At 40.4% G+C, this 10,511-nt stretch overlaps 1 pseudogene across 1 annotated transcript; it reads right to left on the reverse strand.

Annotated features, from left to right (window-relative positions):
- Window positions 1-262: 262 nt before the first annotated feature.
- LOC308553202 (ubiquitin-ribosomal protein eS31 fusion protein pseudogene) lies at window positions 263-717 on the reverse strand (annotated as a pseudogene). The gene has a single exon. The product of its transcript is annotated as a ubiquitin-ribosomal protein eS31 fusion protein pseudogene (transcript).
- Window positions 718-10,511: the final 9,794 nt, after the last annotated feature.

Consider the following 10,511-nt stretch of genomic DNA (forward strand, 5'->3'; position numbering starts at 1 on the left):
GCTTTACACAGTCAACAGGTTGTTAAGTGACTGATGGCTGACGAAGATATTGGGGATGCAGCAGTGAACCACAGACTTGGCTCCTGCCCTATGAAGTAGCTATTCTTAGCATTCTTTTGTAGGTGAAGAAACAGAAGCTCCATGGATTTAACTTGCTTATTGCCATAGTGTTAGTAAGTAGCAGCTTCCTGACCTGAAAGCCCAAGTTCTGACATATATGTATATATATTTTAGTTCATGTCTTTTATTAACTCATATACAATTATTTGTCTTCTGGTTTGTTGAAGCAACAGGTCAGACATTTGCCACAACAACGTCTGTCAAAGTGTCTGGCCATAAAAAGTCCAGCGCCACATTCACCTGAAGGGCACTCCGGACAAGGTGACCAATTTTGCCGTTCTCACACCCCTTGCACTATGTCAGGGCAGCCAGCTTAAGCTTCCTTCCCTTAGGCTCATTCTCCTTGGGAGTGGTGTAAGGCTTCTTCCTTCTCTTAGCACCACATGAAGAAGTCTCAACACAAGACGAGTGGACTCCTTTTGAATGTTATGGTCAAAGTTCATCCATCTTCCAGTTGCTTGCAAAGATCAGTCTTTGCTGATCAGGAGGAGTTCCTTCCTTATCCTGGATCTTGATCTTCACATTTTCTATTGTATCCGAGGTTTCAGCCTCAGGAGTAATGGTCTTCCCTGTAAGGGGTTTCATGAACATCTGCATCTTGGTGGTATTTCCACTGCAGATAGTGGATTGGAAAGGAAGAGCCTTGGTTTAACACCAAAGTCTTTGAGATGCAATAGTACAAGCCAAATTTGGGGCATTTTGAGCACTATAAAACATAATGTTGATAATGGGTTATAATATATTGAATACTTTTTTAAAACCCATGAGTCATAAAGGGGGGTGCGATGGAAGCAAAAAAAACCCTCTTTCTTTAAAGGAGAATGAAAGGATACGTAGACAGGATAATGGAGATAAAAGGCAAGGGTTAATAATATACCCTAAAACTTATACAGGGTTAACGTTTATTGTGGGTCTGATTATTCACATAGACTCAGAGTATCACCCCAGAGGTTACTTATAATTATAAAGGGAAGAGATCCCTTTGTGGGCTTGCTCAGTGGGATGCAACTGAATCTTTGCATTGAACTTCTGAAAGTCCATTCCTACCCTGTGATTTAAATTGCCTACGTCCTTCCAGCTCACTCTGTCTACTTTAGGGCATTCCCCTGGGTCTGTGAAAAACCAGAAAGTTTGAGAATCGAGCTGGTGAATTCTAGGAGAGGAAGAGAGAAACTAGAGAGGTTCATGTCCATGCATTAGCCAAACTGCTTTTCAAAAGCACCTTGCATCATAAAAGTTTTAAGTAGTCGAAGAGAAAAATGTGTTTATTTTTACTGTTTACTAAATACAAATCTATGGATAAGCATTTGGAATACTTCTTGTGTTCAGAAATTGCTCTGGGACAAAAGGATTAAAGCAGAGAATCCCAAAGAAATTGAGCATTTGGTTTCTGTCTGTATGAATCAGGGTTCTCCAGAGAAACAGGACCAATAGGATAAGATTTGTTTTAAGGAATTGACTCACATGATTATGGAGGGCTAGCAAGTCCCAAATCTGCAGAGTAAACTGGCAGGCTGGAGACCCAGAAAAGGGCCAGTGCTGTGGTTCAAGCCCACAGGTCATCAGGCTGAAGGCTCAGGAAAGAGTCAGTGTTGCACTTCAGGTTCAATTACCTCTTGCTCTGGGGAGGTCAAGCTTTTGTTCTATTCAGGCCTTCAGCTGATTGGGTGAGGCCCACTCACATTATGGAGGACATCTGTTTTACTCAAAGTCCACTGATTAAAATGTTAATGTCATCCAAAAACACCCTCATAGAAACATCCAGAATTATGTTTGACCACATATTTGGGCACCGTGACCCAGACAATTACACATAAAAATATCCATACACGGTATATTTTATAAAAAAAAATTTCCATTACAGTTGACATATAATATTATTTTGTATCTGTTTCAGGTGTACAGCTTAGTGGTTAGACATTTATATAATTGACAAAGTGATTCCCCCAGTAAGTCTAGTACCCACCTGGTACCATACATAGTTACTACCATATTAGTATATGAAGAGAAAAGCGTGGGGTGACACACAAAACAATAGAAATGAGTGACTAAGAGCAGGTTTTAGATTCAGAAGACTTGAACTTAAATCCTGCTTCCACCCCTTGGTAAGTGGGTGGAAACTTTGGGGAAGGTACCACAGATGCTCAAATTAGGTAAACCTGGAAATAAAGTGAGTTTTTATTTTTCCAGTGAGAGGACATTAAATTTTTTTGTGTGTGTCAACTTAAATATATAAACATAAGAGAACAGATTTAAATGTAAGATATAATTGCAATGTTTACATATTTAGTTACATGTACATATTTAAAAATTGATTTTATATGAAAAAACTTCATTATTTTAGAAGTATTGCTTTTTTTAAGTCTCATTCTTCATGAAATACTTTGATTCAAATTCTTCCCCAGCATCTTTAACATCAGTGCCTTTGTCATTCCTTCGGCTACTTTATGAGTTACTGCATAGTTTTTTGGAGTCTCTCTTCACATCCATCAAAATTGTGTGAGAATCCAAACTTTGAATCTCTGTTTGATGCTATCACTGGAAATTGTATCCCATTCCATAAAAGTATACATTTGCATAACAGTAGGAGGTAAATTTTTAAATTCATTAGGTGAACAATTGTTATGTTTACAACATGATCTCTTAGAGTAATTTAAAAAGACTTGAGTTGTCTGGCTAGTGTGGCTCAGTGGTTGGGAATCGACCCATGGTTCGATTCCCAGTCAGGGCACATGCCCAGGTTGCGGACTCAATCCCCAGTAGGGGGCGCGCAGGAGGCAAGCAGCTGATCAATGTTTCTCTCTCAAAGATGTTTCTCTCTCTCTATCCCTCTCCCTTCCTCTCTCTGAAATCAATAAATATATAAAAAATAAAAAGACTGAGTCATAAGTTTTATTCATTGCCCTCCCAACTCCCAAGTAATCAATAAATCTAGGTTAAATGACTTTGTCTCTTTTTTGTTAAATATATAAATTCTAACATTACTTTCACGATCATCCAAAACTAGCATCAATTATCATTTCAGATAAATATATTTTTCTCGTACTATTCTGATGTTCAAAGTTAATAACTTAAGCAGTGTCTTATATATAATATATTTGGACATACATGGGACTTATTTTTTTATGGTGATAATGGAAGTAATTGTCTTTTTAGATTATAATGAAGATTAAATGAGATAATTTAAATAAGTTCATTGGTGTAATGCCTGAACATGGTAAGAGCTCTAAAAGGTTTATGATGATGATGATGATGATGATGATGATGATGCAATGTAGTAGTATGTTATAGATGTCACTGAGACAGGCCAGTAAGCCAGGACAAGCGGAATAGGAAAACTGAGACAGATAGTTAAACAACAGTTTGCCGCCATCTAGAAAATCTAGATGCCAAGCAGTTTGCAACCACACTTAAGAGTACCCAACCAGAGGGTAATAGCTTAAATCACCCTACTCAGGGAGACAGATAACAGAAATCCAATTAGTGCCATTTGCTAACCTTACCCAAGGACAGATGAAGTTAAGAGAATAAATCTCATTTTGGTTCATCAGCATAAAGTTGATGACTATTCCATTGAAATCCTCCCGGTAAGACCTCCCCTAAATGCCCAGCCTTTAAAACTCCTCAAAACAAAGGTCCTGACTGGTGCATAGTCTCCTTCCAGGGAGCACGCCCTCGCCTCCCCCATCTTTAACCCACAGACATGCATCTCTTAAACTCTAAGGGACCCCATGAGGTTTGCAACCAGGGGAGCAACGGGCAGTGGCAGTTCATCCTGGGCAAAGCCCCTGAGCCTGTCCCCAAGGCCCCTTTTTCTTTTATTTCTTAGTGAGCCGAAGCAGACCAGCCTAGGCTTGTTTCCCCAGCCCTTTCTTGTTTCAGTCCCCAGCTTTCACAAACGCCCTCTGAAATTCATCTGGACTCATATTGTGAAATTTTTCCTGCACCAAGTCAGGAACCCACACACTACCAGCTGGCCCTAAGCAGACCTGTTCAGGACCAAGTCCCCTGTCTGGTAACATCACCTTCTTACTCCATAGTAAGTGAGAAACAAAATAAAATGGGCTTGGGATTCTTTTCTTCTTTCTCCAATTGTGGATTAGATGCCAGGCTTGTTTTGACTCTGCAGCCTTCCTCAAAGCTGTCAGATTTCACTGAGGTGCATAATGCATCATGACAGTGACCACCAGTTACAGCCTCCTGCTTATAACCCATTAGGACACTACAAAAACTGGTTACGTATGTCCTTCCTCATCTTGCCACATTCAGGCAGCTCTATTTCCCAAGTACGGCAGCTGTTTAGATATCTTACAGGGTCCAAGGTCAGGATCCTGCGTGTATGATTAGTTACCGTGGAATAGTGTTGCCTCCTTCTGAAAGGCCGGAGACTTCGCTCCTTCAATCAGATTAGCCCCTTAGGCAAAATTGAGTTAGATAACAACTTCAGAAGTCACTTTTGTCAAAAAAAAATTTAAAAACATCTCAAAACACAGATAAAGAGAAAAACCCCCTCAAACCTCCTTGATAATAATAATAGTAGCAGAACCATTGTTTTAGCACCTCTATAGTTTGTGTTTCAAGGGAGGGGCTAAATATCTTGTGTCACCCTGTAGGTCTCTCTATATTCATCCTGAAACTGGCCAATTATAAAAATAACACCAAACTTGGAATTTTCCCCATAACTGTTATCTTCTTTATCCCATAAATTTAAAGATCAATCTCAGTACAACCTGTGTTGCAGTTTGAGTTAAGTAGGTGTGATTATTAGGGTGAGTCAGGAGAACCTGACAATGTGATTTCTTGTCACATTAAAGGAAGTACTATCCTTATGGTTCATAGAAGGAAAGGTACTTTAAGGCAATTTGGCTCAGGTTGGGAGAATATTTCACTATGAGAATGGATTTTAGTTTGACAAGGAAAGCAGGCAGACAGATGTGTATCAAATAGCATCTGTAGCATATGAAAATTAAGTTTTCACAGCCAGTGATATAAATATAGTAATGTTTCTCATTTTAAAGTGTCATTTACGTCAACCAGAAATATGATATATTAGGGAGAAAATTCACTGTCTATAAATAGTACTGCCCTGGAGTCCTCATACATGGGTACATGGACAAGTGGACAAGTGTGGTGGGAATTCCTTTCCATGAATATGGCTTAAATTCAACTGTCCACACCACATTGCTATTTGGTTGTCTTAAAGCACATTTAACTCCCTATCCTCTCTCCCAAACTAGGTCTTCTTCCTGCATTTCCTCTTTGTATATGGCACCATCATCCATTTAATTGCATAAAGCACAGACCCAGAAATCATCCCAGATACCTCCTTCTTTCTTTCCTCCTTATGTAATCCATCCCACCTCTTCTGCAACTGTTCACATTCCTTCCTTTCCACTGAGACCATCCTAGTCCAAGTCACCATCAGAAGTCACCTGTCTTACCACTGTGGCCTTGTGTTTTAAATGTACCTGTGGTTTGTTTTAATCAAGTATGATAAGGCCTGCAGACACGGAAATCATTGTCATTGTCACCAGAAAGGGACCATGCCCAGAGGAGGTCTGCCTCGGGCCAGCCTGTAGTGTGTGTTTTTTACTTCATGCAGGAAAGATTTCACAGTACAAGTCCAGGTGATTTTGAGAGTACGTTTATTAATGCTGGGGACAGTGAAACAAAGGAAGGGCTTAGGATAGAAAAAACAACAGGAGAGAGCCTAGGCAGGGCTACTTTGTCTCTCTCAGAAACATTTTAGGAAAGAAGTGAGCCATGGCAGGGCTGCTGTCAGCTCACTGAAGAGTCAGAGAAATGGGGGCCTTGGAGATAGGTTCAGGGGTTTAACCCAGGACAAGCTGCTGCTGCCCGCTACTCCCCTGGCTGCAAGTCCTGTGGGGACCCTTAGAGTTTAGGAGAAAGAAAGTTCACACCCAAGAAAGAAACGGGTAAGAAAGGCATGGGCATGCTCTAGAGAGAGATGGAGCTGGCATCCTTTGTCTTGGGGGTTTTATCTCTCCTCTGTAGGTGGGGAATTTTAGGGGAGATCACAGGGGAGAGTCTCAGCAGAATATTCATCAGCTTTCCAGGAGTGTTTTTTAATATGTTGATGTACCAAAGTGAGCACAAAGAGGGACAAGGGCATCTGTTTGGCTCTAACTGGGTTTTCTGTTATTTATTCCCCTGACCTCATCTGTCTTTGGGTTTGGCTAGCACTAATGGCACTAATTGGGTCTCTGTTACCTATCTCCCTGACCAGGGTGATTTAAGCTATTTACTCTCTGGTTGAGGAAGAGAGGTATAAACCATTTGCTCTTAAATGTCCTTGGTTAGAGAGATAAGATCTTGTGTTATACTAGTTGGCTGTAAATTGCTCAAATTGTTTGGCTCCATTGGTCTAACCGTCTGTCTCAATTTCCCTTTTCCCCTTGTCAAAAATCCTCCTAACGTCTAACTCTCCTGCCTCATCATGAAGGAAGAAGTTTATAGTCATAGATCTCTAGAAACAGGAGGCATGGCAGGCCACTCAAGGGGCCCATGTGGGGGAATAGCAGGGTTGGTCTGGAGGCAGGGGGGGTGAGGGGAAAATGTGAGCAACAGCCTTTATTGAGGTGTTCCTGGGAAGAAAGGGGAGAGACAGTGTAAGCAGGCTTAGGATTGACTACTTTGAATAATTTCAGTGGTCTCAGGGGCATGGGGCTATCCCTAGCTGTCTGGTACCTAGCCATCAGGTAATCAGGGCAGGTGGATAGTGGCCTGGATAAAGGAGGTGGTTGGAGATCTGGACTTTGGATTGGTTGGGCTGTATATGAAGGGAGCACTTGTAGGCAGGTCCTCTACTATCTCTACAAATTGGCTTGCTCTGGGAGAGGCAGCAAGTCCCCAAATGTCAAAACATCAGAAACACCTGGTTAATGTACCTTATACACACTCTCCCCAACCAGAGTGAGATCCTTCAAAAAATATGATGTTTTGCCCGGCCAGGCGTGGCTCAGCGGTTGAGCGTCGACCTAGGATCCAGGCGATTGGGGTTCGATTCCCTGTCAGGGCACATGCCCGGGTTGCGGGCTTGATCAATGACTCTCTCATCATTGATGTTTCTATTTCTCTCTCTTTCCCTCTCCTTTCCTCTGTCTGAAATCAATAAAGATATATTTTTTTAAAAAAAGATTTCATAAAATTGCATGCTTGAAACCTACATAATCTTATTAACCATTGTCACCCCAATAAATTTAATTTTTAAAAAAGAGAGAAATTCTAAAAATACAAATAGGAAAACATCACTGCTCAGTTCTAAATCCACCCTTAGCTTCCCATTGCTTTCTGAGAAGGCCTTGAATGATCTGGTCCCTCCCTACCTGTTGAGCCTACCTCCCTTTGCACCCCCTTCCCTTTACGAACCCCATCCCTACTAGCTTGCTCTCAGATCTTCAAAGGGGCATGTTTCCTCCCTGGACCTTTACATGTACAGTTGACTCTGAGTGGAACATTCTTCCCCACTTCCTCTTACCCATGTTGGTGCCTAACCACTCCGGAGATATCAGCGCAAGCATCACTTCCTCAGCAAGGCCTTCCCCTCCATCCCCAGGCCCCGCCCTGCTCCCTGTTTGAAACTCTCATAGCATTTCATGATCTACCTTCAGTGTACTTATCAAAGTTTGTGATTATATGCTTGTTTGTGAGATTAATTTCTGCTGCCTGGGATCCATGAAGCAGGACTGTGTCCATTTGACTCACATTATGTCCCTAATTCGTAGCGGAGCGCCCCAGTAAATATGGAAACCTTCAATAAATATATGTTGAATGAGAGAACAAGTGCCAGTCCTGGTTTAGAATATAGGCAGTATTTTCAGCTGGAAGACTGAATTGGAGGAACAGAAAGGTTTTCCTGAGACTGCTTTAAAAAAACCACTCAAAGCTGATGTGTAATTGCTCTGAGCGATATGTTATGGGAAGTGATGGGGGCCATACCGAACTGTCTCTACTGGGCACTGTGTGTCACAGCAATACGACATCTGACATGATTTGGAGCATGAAGGAAATAGATTATGAAAAGTAGTAAGTATGTGGAACTTTTTCTCCCTTTTCATGAGGATCATCTGAAAATTGCTCTTGGGCCAATGGCATGTTTTTTGGCTGACTCTTCGGGAAAGATGAGAAAAGGTGGCCTGTAGGAAGCTCTTCTTAGATTGTATGTAGAAAGGGAAACTTTGACTTGCTTTTCTAAAAATCACGCCTTATAAAAATTTAGTTATAAAAACATGACACAATGTTAACTATTCCTCAGATGTTTATTGTGAGGAAAGAATCCTGAAAAAACAATAACCAAGTATCTATACCTTGCATTAGTTAAAATTAGACTGGAGCTCTGGAGTAGTCTGCGAAGAGTGCTTGGATTTCAAATTTTAAAAAAGATAGAGGATAGCAAGTGAGTAACCCACTGCAGCATAACTAAAGTGTCATGGGACAGAGCAGACAATTGCCTGTCAAAAAGGCTCTACTGTCCAACAGATGTCAAAGCTGTTCCATCTAGATAATTTCTGAAGGCACAGTTGCATTTAAAAATCTTTCTTATAGTATGACCCTCCACTTCCCCACTTCCCTGCTTTGTTGTCCCTACAGCTCATCTTCTCTTTGCACAAGAGGAAGCAATACAAAAATTTGACCAGGTGAGGCAGAGACTTGAGGCAATAAGCCAGGTCAGATGTCCCAACTGGACGGTGATGGTGCTGTGGTGAATATTTGATCTGCAGAATACTTTTGATTTGTCCTACAAAGGGTTTAAAGTTAATGAAGAATCTATAACCTTTAAAATTAAGACACTGCACATTAGTATCCATATCTTTAATTGAAAACTGGGGCATGCTGAGTGTCCTGAGTCTGCTCCTACTCGGCCCTGTTGCTCTTGCTGAGCTGAGCCCTTATAAAAAGCACTCACTCACCAGTGCGTCAGAGGCCCTGTGTGGCCCTTTTCACATTTTTACATTATCTGCCTGGCTCCTGCAGGCATTTGACTTTGTGATCTTAAAATAGATGATATAAGCAATTACATTAATTCTCCATTTGCTCCGACTGTAAAGTGAGTCTTTTATAGTGTAATCCACACAAATAGGTCCTTTCTAAGATCCACAAGACTAGCACAGTTTACAGTGAGCACAGTGAGATGATGACATATTTTGTGAATCAGCTCTTTGTGGAGCTTTAAATATGTAATTCCCTTAGAACTTCTTCTCTTAAACATTTAAAACACTCATTCCTTACAGAATTCTCACATGTTTCTCTTCATTTTTGTGGCAAAAGAAGAAGTTACTGGGCTACTTGATTCCTAGGATGCAAAAGATGGCATGCAGTGGCTATTTATAAATGTCACTGGGTCATTATTTTATTTCTTGAATACCCCAAATACCTTAGCTTGTGAATACCCTAATGTGTTTTTTTTCTTTGCACAGGGGCGATGCTGATCTCTGTATTGTTCCAATTTTAGTATATGTGCTGCTGAAGTGAGCACTACCCTGATATTGTTTTAAGAAAAATTACAAATGGCATGGTGCTTACCTAGAAGCTAGTTTGTAACTATCTCCTTTACCTTTCACTTCTTCTTCACTCTCAGATAGCTTGCATAAAATTAGAATAATTAGGTAATATAGGAGAACAAGGAAATGGAATCAAAATATGGATCAGGAAAAAAATGTATAAAAACATAAATTAAGAAACACCATATTTGCTGCTTGTATTCTATGGGCTGAAACATTTTTAATGTTAATGTGTCCCTACTGTTCTTATTTATACAGTGATGAAAACTTGAATTCAGAAGATTGGAAATTAGGTTATTTTCCACTGCATCTTTAGCACAGGGAATAGAAAATAGCAAATAACAGGCAATCAATAAAGTAGAAAAATAAACTAAAAGTATCTTTTAATTTATAAAATCATTTTTAATTTTAAGAATAAATTAAACGTGACTATTGTTACTTATCTTGCACGTTGACCAGCATGGCTGCCTCAGCCTACTTCTATAATTTATTTGCCAAAGTTTCTACCACAGATTTAGACTTCTGTGTTTCTTTGTTCAAAAACAGAACAAAGACTTCTGGTTTCTGTTTTCACATGTAAGGAACTTGAAAGTTGCTGCTCCATGCTAACAAGTAAAAAGCAGATTGAATTAATGGACTGAAAATTAACCCCTCTTCTAGGATCCATAAGAAAAGAGAGGACACAGGGCAAACTGCTGCCCCCAAGGTTGGAGACACAGACAGGTGAATATAGGGAGATGTGGCTTACTGGAGCAGAGATTCACAAGCAGAAACTGCCACAGAACCCAGTGCTAGGGTAGCAAAACCTGAACTGTAATTGGTTGATATTAATCCAACTCTGTCAATAATCACTTTGTACATCAGTGGTCT

Source organism: Miniopterus schreibersii (genome assembly GCF_964146895.1).
Source record: "Miniopterus schreibersii genome assembly, chromosome: 2".
Taxonomy (NCBI): Eukaryota; Metazoa; Chordata; class Mammalia; order Chiroptera; family Miniopteridae; genus Miniopterus; species Miniopterus schreibersii.